The 13,228-nt window shown below is 40.5% G+C and overlaps 1 long non-coding RNA gene across 1 annotated transcript; it reads right to left on the reverse strand.

The window, feature by feature from the left end:
• Window positions 1-623: 623 nt before the first annotated feature.
• LOC117832056 lies at window positions 624-3,966 on the reverse strand. Its single transcript, XR_004635131.1, has 3 exons — window positions 3,862-3,966; window positions 3,652-3,707; window positions 624-1,543 (listed from the first exon to the last, which is right to left on the reverse strand). It is a non-coding gene; the product is annotated as an uncharacterized LOC117832056 (long non-coding RNA).
• Window positions 3,967-13,228: the final 9,262 nt, after the last annotated feature.

The following is a 13,228-nucleotide window of genomic DNA, read 5'->3' on the forward strand; positions in this document are numbered from 1 at the left end:
CTCCTCTCTGGGTTTCCCCTCCATTGTTCCTCTGACTCCATAGCCTCTGTGCTGAGCCTCTGTATGTGTCTAATTACCATGACGCCCTGATAAGGCCGTCTGCATACTATGTTTTATTACACTGAACTTGATAGCATCTCAGAACTGTAAGCTGGGCTCTGTGCCTCTGTAGTGCAGCACTGATAGACGTTCACCTGTATATATCACATCCGCACCTATGCAGAGTTCATACATATCTTAGACTCACCTGCTGCTAAAGGTCTGCACATGCATATCAAACATACACAGGCATTTTAACACATTTTTAACAACATTAAGCTCACAAGTCATTCATTCTTGACCTTAAGAGTTGTGATAAACATCTTTTAACTCATTGATGCACCATCAAAACCATCAAGGTTGCACCCTGCTAACATTTGTTTCTATAGTGGATTCTACTTCAAGCCGCCTGCCTCATAGTCAGGTTTTGTAGAACATGAACCATTGCAGTTGCAAATCAATTCCTTGTCTGTGCATTTGTGTTTTACTAGTGTAAAAATGGGTGTTTTTCTTTAAATTACTTAAAAGTAATAGAAAAAGGAATCACCCTGTTATCACTTAATTTTGTTTCAGCAAGCACTCTTAACAAATGAACAACTCCGATTGAGGGAGTTCTGCAAAAGGAATAGTAACTGTTTGCAACTAGGTATTGTGTTGGAGATTAAAAAACAAGCTCACTAAATACTTGCACTACTTCTGTTGCCACTAAACCTGCACAAACAAGGCAAAAGGGGTGAAAAAAAATTGTCAAAACTGCTTTGCCATGCACAAAGAGTCTGACTCCAGTGATTCTGACACTTACATTAAAATTCAGCATGTGCAAAATACGGCCTTTATGAGATGACCCACACACACACACAAAAAAAAAACGCTGACTGAAGAAGATCCAAACAATCCAGTGATCATTGAAACCTTGGTTTTGGTAAGTAGAAGGCAATGTCATGTCAGTTGTGCCCATGATTAAATATTAACAAAGCCATATCAGCTTTTGATGCCCCTGCCATTGTCCTGTCATAATGTGTTCTTGGCATCAAACTACCACTGGTACTTAGCCACATGTATCTTGTAATCGAACGATTACAAAGACAAAATTAACTTGTATGCATAATTTAATGGGTGTGTTTGCACTGTAGTATCATTAGCACTAAGCATTAAATGAATCTGACCTTTAGACGGGTAGAAAATGCACGTAATGCATCGTTCGCTTTAGTCTGTTGTGTTATTTGTATGGAAAGACTAACCCGAAATATTACAGGTGCTGCTAGTTTCAATTTTTTGCTGCATATTGGCCGTGATGAACTCATTGAACATGCTGTAACTGAATTTGTGTAATGTTCATGCAGACATGGCAACCCTGTTGGCAACACCAGCCAGGCCTCTATCTGTAAGATTGCCTCTCCAAGGTCGGAGCAGTTATCTTCCCTGCTTCCTGCTGTTCTTATCCTCCACCTTTCTCATTCTCCACCTCCCAGGTATAGAAAGGACAGCCCCAGCTGGAAGGAAACTGAAAGAGATGAGATGGTTGTTAAATATGCTTTGTGATTGATCTCCATCACATGATAACAACCAGATGCTTTATCTTCTTGTAAATATGCCACATTATTTATAATTGGACACAGGAAGACGCTCCATTTGATATTGACATTGTCAGGTGATGGAATAGGCAGCCCCCAAAGTATTTTGTTATCTTGGTGATATATGAGGCAGCGAACGGAGGTCCCCAGGTAGTTCAGCTGAGATGTAGAGATGGGATATGCCATCAGTATGTGTGTGTACAGTACATGCTGTGTGTGTATGTGTGTGTGTGGCAGTACAATTGGCTATTTGAGCCTAGTATCAGGCAGTATATATCATAGATTGGTTGTGATGACTGTAAACCTAATGCTTGGTGTCTGTGGAGCAGCAGACTGATGCATTTTTTAACAGCAGACAGCAGCATATGTTGGATTTGCTCCTGACAGTCAAGTGTGATCACAGTTTGTATGATGTGAAAAATAATGAGGAGAATTAGGCGTAAGGAAGTATCCACAAAGGTCTATCACGAAAATCTTAACCAAAATACAACATTACCTTAACAGAACAGAAAAACAACATGGATGTACAGCCACCACTTGTGCATTGAATTAGACAGCTTGTTCAGTGGCCCCAGGCTTTACATTATTATGCCTGAGGAACCCATTTTGCTTGATACTCTCCATTAGAGTGACGATCTGACTTGGAGCAGAAATTGAATCATGCAGTATGAATACAAACAAAAGTTTGCGTCAGGAGGCGGTTTAGACGGTGTGATTGGTCAATTACAGGACTGTAGGATGCAGGGGTTTCATTTTCTTTGCTAACCCAAAGCAGACTTATTTTTAACCTACCCTGGGTAAAATCTTCAAGTTAGTTTTAGCCCCCTGATTATGTATTTCTACAACTGATACTGTAGCGCCTGCTTTTGCTCTCCATACTGAGTGTTTTTACTGTATACACCAAAGCCTTTTGATATGTGATTGGTCAAGATTTAGGATTTGTTTATTTGTCTCAAGGGAGTTTGTTTTGAACATAAGGCTGCCACATTAAAATACATATTATACAGTACACACAAGAAATACAAATATATAACACAAGCACAAACAATGGAGTAAGTGCAAAATACAATCCACCACCCCCACTATACCCCACCTTTTGGCCTGAGTTTAGGAGATTCCCTTATATGGAAATGGATGGGTTTCTTTCTTTCCTCTTATTTTTACAATACTACAATATTTACAATGCAATACTATTTTGACTATGAGGAAAATTCAAGAAAAATCCAATGCAAAAATCCACATCACACTGCGCAAATTTTACATTACAGAATCGTACCTCAATATATTGTTATTTTGAAAGTCTACCCAGTTATTAATTCAATGTTGATTACAGCCAACCTAGTCCCATCATTAGGTCCAAATATGGTCACCTCTAACTCTAGCAGACCAAAATTGAACAGGCAAAACTGTAGATTTTGAAGCCTCAGAAAGGCAGCTGACTTACCAGAGGTAGAAAAGGTTGAATAAACAGTTCAAATTATGGGTAATACTGACCAGTTAACTGCACAATTGTTTCCACACAGATCTGTCAGATCAAAATCGCACAACCGTCCAGAAACATTTTAATAAACTGAGAATTTAGTGCAAATTTTTATCAGTGTCTAATGAACTGCCAGCCCTTTTTTTCACTGATTCTACTGTCAGTATGTAAACTGTTGCACATAAAAGACGACTACCATCAAAGCCTCTCTCCCTGTAGCTTCTGAGTAAAGCCTCCTGGGCACCGGCTGGTCCCTGGGGTCCTGTCAGGTTGACAAGCTAGTGATTCCCTCAGGCTCCTTCCCAAGGCCGAGGCATTTTACTAGACTTCACGTCCCAGCATTTATAGCCTTATTCTGTCTCTCTTTCACACCAAGACTTGCAGAATGTCTGCATGTGTACGAAGACACAAACAGAGCTTTACATACACAAATCCCTGGGTCAACTCTAGACTTTAAAGTATAGGGCGTAAGATGGTATTGCAAGTTTACAGCTCATGTTCTATATATCCAGCACACAAAAGAGTACATTTTTTCTTATCCAGGCAATCCAGACTCACCAGCTCTGCATGTTCACTCCATGAATCCCCAGGCTCCAAGCTGATTATTATACACCCTGCTTTGGAGAACAACACAAACACACACATTACACACACTTTCTCTTTCATGTTTCATTCTTACCGTGTTCCGTCTTATATCTTATTATTATGCATGGCATCCTGCAATTTGTAGCCATAAGCGTTATCCATAATGCCTGGAAATGTACTCACAATTGCAGTTAGTATGATCCTTTTCATCTTGAACAGAGTGGAAGATGTCAGCGTCGGCCGGGAGCAAACTTAGCAGTGACCTATGTTGCATATTTGGCAACCAGAAGATAGTGATCTAAAAAATCATCCAAATGCATGTGTTATTTTTGAGCACTGTTGGCCACAGCAAGAGTCAGAATCAGTTTAATGACCACCCAAATGATTATTGGAATAAAATATGCAAGAAAGTTTTCCTTCAGCAAACTCTGCTGTCAATTAATATGGCCTGGTGGAAGATTTTGGATGGCGGGATGTAAAGGTCACAGGTCTACTCTTGTCCCAAGGTTGTACAGGAGGCTAAATGCTGATTCAGAGCAAATCATTGCTGCTTTCATCTGATGTGAAGTGGTGCCAGGGATTAGAGTTTAAGACGGCAGCATTGATTAACACTTTCTGCTGAACAGGCTTAAAGTGTGAAAAGAAGTTTTTTGTGAGGATTAAATAATTTGATCTCTCCTTCTGTCCTGTGAGGGGAGGCAAGAGAACACATTGTGAGAGTCTGCTGTTATCACTCACAAATATGTGTAGCCAAACCCAGCAGGGGTCCAGTTAGTGAGTGTTTTTCAACTTTTTGTTGAAGTCGTCAGCATAATGCAGAGATGTGTGGAAATATTTTACCTCAGGATGCTCTCCTCTGGGTCGTTTCTTACAGTATCAATGGTACAAGCAGGATTTGTTTGAAAGATAGCTGCATTCAGCTACTTCACAAACACTAGAAATATTCTAAACAAATGATACCAATTGCCCACTCCAGCATGCTGCAGCATGCCTGCCATTATGTGTGTATGAGTGTTTGTTCTTCTATCTGTTTGTGCATAAACGACCACATTTCCGCCCTCACACACAAACATTTTCAAGCCTGTAAGAACAGACTCGGTTTAGAGCTGCAGGATATTGTGAATTGGTCTCAGCTCTGGTAAATAACCATGTGTGTGCTTTGGCATGATTCTCCGAAACATTTAAACGTGTCTGTGTTTTGAAACACAGTCATAGTATTATGTAAATTATATGCTCTGATACTGATAATATGCAGTGGCAGACAGGCTCAGCTGAGGCCAAGAGAAAGCAGAACGGCAACGTGAAAATGCTTTGTTTTTGAGATATTTGACACCATATGGTGCTGCAGCCATTGTGCCTCTGCAGATTGGACATATGTAGCCTGAGTCTGATACAGACCTCACCCGACCTGGTGCATGTCCAAAAGGAAAGAGACCCAGGTCCAGAATCTGTATAACAAACATGTCTATTTCTTTTCTTTTTCTTGCAGTCTAAGTTTCAGGTGTGTGTTTCTATTTCTCTCTATTTGTCACTTATTCTCTCCTTCTGATTTGAGCTGCTCTAATGGGCTTTTCTGTTCCAGTCCTCCGACAATAAACGTACAGCCAAACTGTCTTATCATCTTTGTTGATAGTGAAAACAGAGAAACAGAAACAAAGAGTTTGACCTCTTTATGTTTATTTAGTATTTGGTGCTACAGCTCCATAGTTTTACTCTGTCTCTTGTAATCTAATCCCAGGTCAGCCTGATCAACATTCAAGTAACACACTCAGTGTTTGTGTGTTTTTCTTCTTATCAATGATTACAAATCTTCTCAGGTATCTCACAATGTAATCTCTACTACTAGGTCTAGCTCCACTGGAAGCCCCGTGGAGCTGGCCGTCACTTCCATGGGCTGAATTGCCGTCCGAGACTGCATTTAATGAGAAACCACGACTTTCAATTAGCGTCTGTGCTCCATTAACAGCTCATTTGTAGACATTCGCCCTTTTCATACTGCGACTCTGCAACAGCACTGTCACAAGGCTCATCTCACTGTCAGCTCTGCTGTTTGTAACTTTAAATTGATCCTCCATGGCATAATATCGTTGTACCAGTGTGTAGTTTTACATTGCATTATGGTGTTCCAGATGAGCCCGAGCTAAATACTCACACCCACGCAGCACTGTTTCACCCTCCCTGCTCCATGACCCTATCTCACCTGCCGGCACAGAAGTGGGACTACTTTGTTCCACCATCATGCCTCTGTGACATTCAAAATGAAAGCGAGACTTACAGGGGAGTAAATATTGCACCTTGAAATGGTAATGTGAAGAAAATGTTTTAATTAACAGACTGTAGCTTGAAACAAAAAAAGGCAACAACAGCTCTCTTTGCCAGAGAGTGGCAAAGAGAGCTGTTGTTGAACAGAGGGTGCTCTCATAAATGGAGCGTAGATTGCCTCATCTCACAGGGAAAAAAGACAAATATCACGGCTCTTACGGGTTCATAGAAACACAACTAAAATGGGCCTTTAGTTTATCACAAGTCTTGATCCCAAAAACCTAGTTTCAGGGTAGCTGACGTCCAGTGTAGTAAACAGTGGCCTGTTGTGTTTCAGGGTGTGCATTTGTGTGCACTTGTTTGTGTGTGTCAGCCTTTCACTGCAGGGCTCCAACATGCAGATAGCAAAGGAGTGGAAGGGGGAGGAGCAGCAGATCCACAAAAATGCAGAAAAATTCTGCATACTTATTTATAATGTGAAAATTTTGGTTAAAATATTTACCTGTTAAGTGGTGAATAGCCCGCTGAAATTAAATCCCCAGGCTGCATTTGGTGCTTGGCAGGGGTCTATATTGGCTCCTGCATAGTTATATATTTTAATTATATATTTTTTAAATTATGTTTCATTAAGATTTTTATTGAAAATTCTTCTTATTAGTTATACAATTATTACAATTTTGCATACAGTTATTATTGTTGTAAATATGCTAGCATGCTGAGGTTAGCCTTACCCGACAGAAAGCATTGACTGAGGACTCTCAGCCCTGTTTATTTCTCTGCAAACTCATGTAGGAGGCTGTGCTATTTTTAATTTAGAAAACAGTTCAGCCCAAATGTATTTGTGTTACTTGGAGCTGAAGAACTGAGACATAACTTAATGAGCTCTATTTCTTCATGTTTTTATCACGGCTCTCCTCACTTTTAGAAACAGAAAACACTGGCTCACTTGTTATCTTGAAGCTCAAAACTTTTTGACTTTTTGACTCATAACATACCCTTGAAGAAAGCTTAAAGTAAACAAACTTTAATATTGTATTAATCATATTTTTTCTATCGTTCTCAAAGGAGAGGGGTTGCCATGGAGTTTTAGAGGGAATAGGGAGGTGTGAACGCCCACTACCTTCAAGAAATGACTTCTAAAGTGGAGTCCTAACCATCCTGAGCATTTGAGATGAATCAGGATTTAGTCACAAACAAAGCACCCACTTTTTCATCTACTTTCCTGCCAGTTTATTTTCTCTGATTTTCTTTTTGTTGATATATAATTACTGTACTTGTCTACTAATTTTGCTTCTTGTTTTGTTGTGGAGAAGCTCTCAATGGGACCACAAGGATTTCTATCTTTTTCTCATTTGTACACTGTGAGAAGTTAAGCAACTGAAGTGCAAATTATCCTGAAGGGCCTGAAATATGCCTTCAAACAAAACAGAATTCAAGAAGAAACTCAAATGGGCAGACTTTGTTATAACTGTGTGCTCACCCCAGATGTTGTTGCTAGACAACACATTTGCGTCAGTAAACCAGCGAGTGAAGAATCAGCTCTGATCATATTCCGACTTTCTATTCATATATCTATTACTGTGATGAATCTAGTCTTGTGTTCCAGTAATTCTCTAAAAGCAGACAATATATTAGGACTCCAGCTGTGCATGTGCTAGGTGTGCAGAAGTATCTGTATTTGATTAAAATGCTGATGAAGGCCACAAGCCGACACGCATTGGTCTAAGAATAAAGTTGTTCTTTATACAAGTGTCCCTAGAGTTTTGACCCGCTTTGACTGACAGGCTGCCAGATGTATGATTAAAATTGATTATTCTGTCTTTTTAAATGTGTAGATACAATAACTCAAAAGTACTGAGTCCTACAAGTCCTCTGGGTGATAATTTTGTATCTTGTGCACATATGTTTTTTGTACTGTGTGCATGCATTGATTATCTCATCTCTGCAGTGCTGAGATGCGGGTTGTGCCCCATGTTGTGTTGCTATGTAATAAGAATTGCGAAGTTATGCTAGATCAGCAGCTAATGTCCACCAGATCCGGGTTCGGTTCGCCTGCACTCTGCCACAGCATCAGAGCTGATAGGTTTCAATTCGAGTCAATGTGTTGACTTCCACTGTTTCCGTTCCATTGCATTCCAGCTCCGTTCACATCTGCCAATCTGGAACCCTTTGCAGCAGATACACTTCTATTTTCCTATCCTGGAGCATGACACATCAGCACAGAGCAGATCGAGAAGAACAGGAAGTCAGGTCGCAGGCACAGATACAAAATTAAAACATTTGGTTGATTTTCAGAATAACACACTCCATGTTGACGCCAGATCGTATTTCATCTAACTACACCAACAAACCGTCACGATGGGCGGAGCTAGGCTCAGAGGTTTTTCAGAGGACGACATAGACCGCATGGATGAGGAGAGGCTAATCATGGAAGCCTCAGGCTTGTCGACGGTGCTGCCCCCTGCTGCACTCTGAAAACTCAGATGGTCAGTGTTGACGTACAAAGGAGCACAGAGCTAAACCACAGCAGAGTGAAGACTGACCAGACACAGATTTACTGGAAGTCTGGATTTAGTCTATTTCCCTGGTGAAAGAGCTATTTATCCTTCTATCCAATTTAATATCAAATCCAGTAATGATGACATGGATTTCCTGTAGAATAACCCTGGCTCACTGTATTATTCTTTATTAGCTATATCCTAGTTCTAACATTAATCTCCCTGGTGTAGCAAAGCAATCCTGAAGTTTGTAAATTATTGCTTTCTGTGTTGAAGCATTTTCATTGGCTTATGGCTACAAAGGTGGCTGTGAGAGAACTAATCTGCTTCTGTTATTATCAGAATAATCAGAATGTTGGAGCAAAAAATGAATGTTTGATTCCCAGTACATCTCACATAGCAAATGATAGGGTACACAACCACTTACAAAATGATTTATTATCTTGTGCACATGAGAACTCATGCTCATGAGATCATTTTCTTGTGTGCACATGAAAAAAATGATCACCTTTGTGGGACTTCAAGAGCTCCATACAAATGCATTATAAATCTAAGGCTTTGAAATTGAATCTATGCTCAACTGAGTTTCACCTTGAGCCAACTTAATGCTCCAGACTATCAAAGTCCCTTAGCTTTGCATCTTTTTCTGCACCCACTTTTTCATCAACACATCCAATCTATCACTTTACGACCAGGCCCAGCTCAGTGCCACTGATATCAGCAGTTATTAGATTTCAAGTTCATCAAAAGGTCTTAAATAGCCCTGAATAACATGATGAATCCTTAATGATCCCAGCGTGAGGTTAACATTAATGCATGACGGATGAATAATAGCACTGTCTATGATTTCCCACTGTGCCATGGATGAGATTAATACCCTCTGGTGTAAGCTAATTGGCTCAGAGTCTGGGAGTTAAAAGATGAGATGGATAAGAAGTAAGGCGGGTGAGTAGGTGCTTGTTTGCACACGTCTATTGGTGATTGAAATGTAAACCTTCCTAGCCAATAAAGTGTTTTGTTCGTAATTTGTTGTGTAAGTGGATTTTTCACCCCATACATCAGTGCCTGCACACACCCAAGACACAGCAAAACAACATTTGTCTTGCACAAACTTAAACTAGATTTTCATTTTTCCTCACTTAAATTGCTTTTCCTCTTAAAGAAAAATCTATCAGTGCCTCAGAGAGTGAAAACATGAAAAGTTTTGAAGAAAGAGAGTGCAGACGAGTCTCAGATTTTCATCCACGACATCAGTGATCCTCTCTGAATTCCTCATCACAGCATAATCCTCTGCCAGTGGGGAAATGTGAGAAACTTCACAAAGTAATTTACACTCTAATGTCTGTTTTCCCCAAGAACAGCAACGGGATGCAATTTAAGGATAGCACAGTCAATTTTTCCTTATTTTCTAAGATGATACCAAGAGGCTTGTATGAAGCAACTTATTACTTTTTTCCCTTGAATGAATGGCATGCTGAGAATAGATAAGTAGCATCATGTCAAATTGTTGGTTTCCTTTTTCAACATAGGCACCATGGACTACATCAAAGATGTGACATGTAAGCCAAAAGTTTGGAGCCCACTTAGAGGGGCACTGGGAAATCAATTCTTAGAGATCAGAGATCGTTAAAATATAAAGACATTTTCTCACGAGTCATGTGAGGACATAGTAAGAAATGGCTGTTTCATTCATGCTGCACACAGCATGAGTTGATGGTGCTCATCCACTCAGATTACGTTAGACCTCAACAGCCATGATATGGACCTTACTTGACCTCTAAAGGTGTGCTGCGGTATTTTCTACAGTCCTGGAAGTTGAAATCTGTGGCCCCCCATAGATTGAACTTGGTTGTCCCGCTCACCCAAAGTGCACATCAAGTCATCACCTTGAACTTGTTTTGTTCTTCCAGGTCACCTTCTTTCACTGCTTCCTGGTCCAGTTCTGATCATTACTTTTCAATTGGAGCCACTTCCAGCTGTGGACAGGGGTCTGCAAGGTCTGTAGCTAAGCAGCCCCACGTTCAACAAACTGTGATGCGTTGTGTTCTTAAACCTTTATACCATTACCAGGAGTAAAAAAATAAATATATTTTTAGAGATTGTATCACACCAGTCGGCCTTTTCAGTGAGGCTTGGCCGTCCATAACTTTGTTGCTGGTTCACTGTTTTTCTTCCTTGGACCACTTTTGACCAGAAACACCCCCCGACAGCTGAAGTCATGGGAAGGCTTTGACATAGTCATCTTACCATCAAAATGTGTCCCTTGTCAAAGTCGCTCACATCCTTATGCTTGCATATATTTCCTACTTCCAAGAAATCAATTTTAAAGCAAAATTTGTACTTGCTCTCTAACACATCCAAACCACTGAAAGGGGTCATTGTAAAGAGACAAGTCAAAGTTATTCACTTCCCCTGTCAGAGGTTATATTGTCATGGCTAATTAGTGTATATCAGTAGTTTTCAGAAAGAGATGAAACCTTAAAAGAGGCAAGGATGTTTAAACTGTCACACTACATGCAACGTCATCCACACTTCCACTCGATTCCCTTTAGCTATCCAGAAAATAATTTGCTCTTTCTTTTCCTGAGTGGAAAGTACCCTAATTTTTTTAAAACGAAGAAGCTGTACATTTTGTACATTTGGGGCTGTGACGTCTGGAGTATGCCAGAGTGAAGCATCTCTGTGTCTACTGTTGAACTGAGACCTGCCACCAGTACTCGAAACAGATGAACAGGCGTTATCCCAAGGGATGTAATGGACCAGGAAATTACAGTGTTTACGTTGAAGTCATAAACGCAGAATGGAAAAAGAAGTCTCTGTTAAAAGTTGTTTCATAACCACTGTTCTCTCCAGAATCACTGAAAAGTTGTTTTTTGTTCCCAGAGGCATGTATCACCTCTTGTTATCAGACAATGATGGACAATGATGGCTGATTGGTTTCTAAATTGATAACAAAACAAATTGACACACCTGAAAAACTTTAACAAAGAGGTTCAGATTGAAGATAGTTATGGTTGTCTCTTATGGCAAACTTTCCCCCCTATCTTTCTTTTCTTTTCTTTTTATTCATGTTTTCCCTTCAGTCATTTTTTTCTCTTTGACTGTCTCATTGCTCTGCTCTCCTTAGGCTATCCCCACCTGCCCCTTCTCTCTCTTCATCCCCCTCTCAGTCCGTGTGATTCTCTGTGCTCTGTTGCCCTTTATGACCTGTAATCCATGCTTATTAAACAAGGTGCCTGTGCCATTAAGAGTGGAAAATGAGCCCTAGCGCTAGCAGCACTCATTGCCTCAATGCCATTTCGCAGTTATGGGCAACGCCACATTAGCACCCTAATTCGAGTTGCCTTGCATCGCTGCCTCTGAAAACATTTTCATAATTCCCCTCTCCTTCTGCTGTCCCTGCACCGTCTCCAGATTGGTTGGGAAGGCTGTGCTGGTTTGCAAAATCCTTGTTGAATTATAAGGCCTGGGGTGAAAAATAATAGTTAAAAGCAAGGTAAGCTACTTTATTAGGATAAGTCTATCAAAGGAACACTGTGAGTGTCTTTTCTTTTTAACCTCCCATGCCCAATGGGAAAAGGACCTCAATAAATCATGTGAAAGAGTGGTGGTGCTGGGAGTCTGATGGAGGGTGCACAGAGAGTTGAAGGTTCCCTCTGATGGTAAATTGATTTATCATGTAGTCATTTGTGCTTTGGAGGACAAATCATTGAGGACAATAGAACAACTCTGGTACGTGGACAGGATCATTATAAAAATCTTCCTCCGCTGCACGAGGGCAATGTCTCTTAATCTCTGAAGCACTGAAGGATACATTTTAAGGACACACCCTAAGCTTACTGTAGTCTCAAACTGGACAAACAATCTTTACTGTGCCGTTGACTTCAGTGGTTTCCACAGGGGTGTAAAGTTTGGTGGCTTTGGAATCTCCGATCACTCCCCGTGGAGCGTCCTGTCAAAACTATTGAGATTGTCCATACATCCTGGAAAAGGCCAGAAGCATCATGTTAATTTTAAATCAACAAATACCTCCATGAGTCAGAGGTCAGGATGATACCACACCATGTGAACGAGCATTACCAGTAAGTTAAATTAATTATAATTGTTTTCCATTGAATAGGCCCGAAATGCTGTAGCACAGCCGGCTGCCGCTGGTCGGAGCTACAGTTCTGGCTAATGGCTACCCCCATAATGATTATGCGCTACTACCCTGATGCAAACAAGCACAGATGATATCTCAGAGTAGGTTGTCTGGTTAACTCGACAAGAGCAATATGTAACCAGCATAGGCATGTAGAGGTTAACCTGAAGGAGGACCGAAGGTTGGTGGTGCTAGCTCTACTAACCGTAGCCACATTTGGCAAACCTTTTTCACATTGTTTACCCCATTGACCTTTAAATAATGGATAACATCACTTTATTTCTGCCAATTTTAAACTTTGAAGCCAAGAGACATGGTTTTGACATAATGCCCTGGTGCAATTAAGACTTGCGCAGAATGACCTGGCAGGAAGCATGACAGACATCACACCCAAGATGCTAACCAAAACATGCATTTAACTTAACGATCACACATCAAAGATCCCTTAGGTGGGTACAGTCCACTGCAAAACAGATTCTTCTGTTGATTTGAAGTAGACACTTCAAAAAGTTCAATGACTCTTGTGGGAGTGTTTGCTACGTTTTCTCTCGCCATTCCTCCTCTACTCTGCTAACGCTCCAAAACCTGCATTTGACAACAGAGCTGTCAATCACAATGTCACATCTGCTCTCTTTAAAATTACATAACT

This window comes from Notolabrus celidotus, chromosome 20 (assembly GCF_009762535.1).
Source record: "Notolabrus celidotus isolate fNotCel1 chromosome 20, fNotCel1.pri, whole genome shotgun sequence".
In the NCBI taxonomy this organism is placed as follows: domain Eukaryota; kingdom Metazoa; phylum Chordata; class Actinopteri; order Labriformes; family Labridae; genus Notolabrus; species Notolabrus celidotus.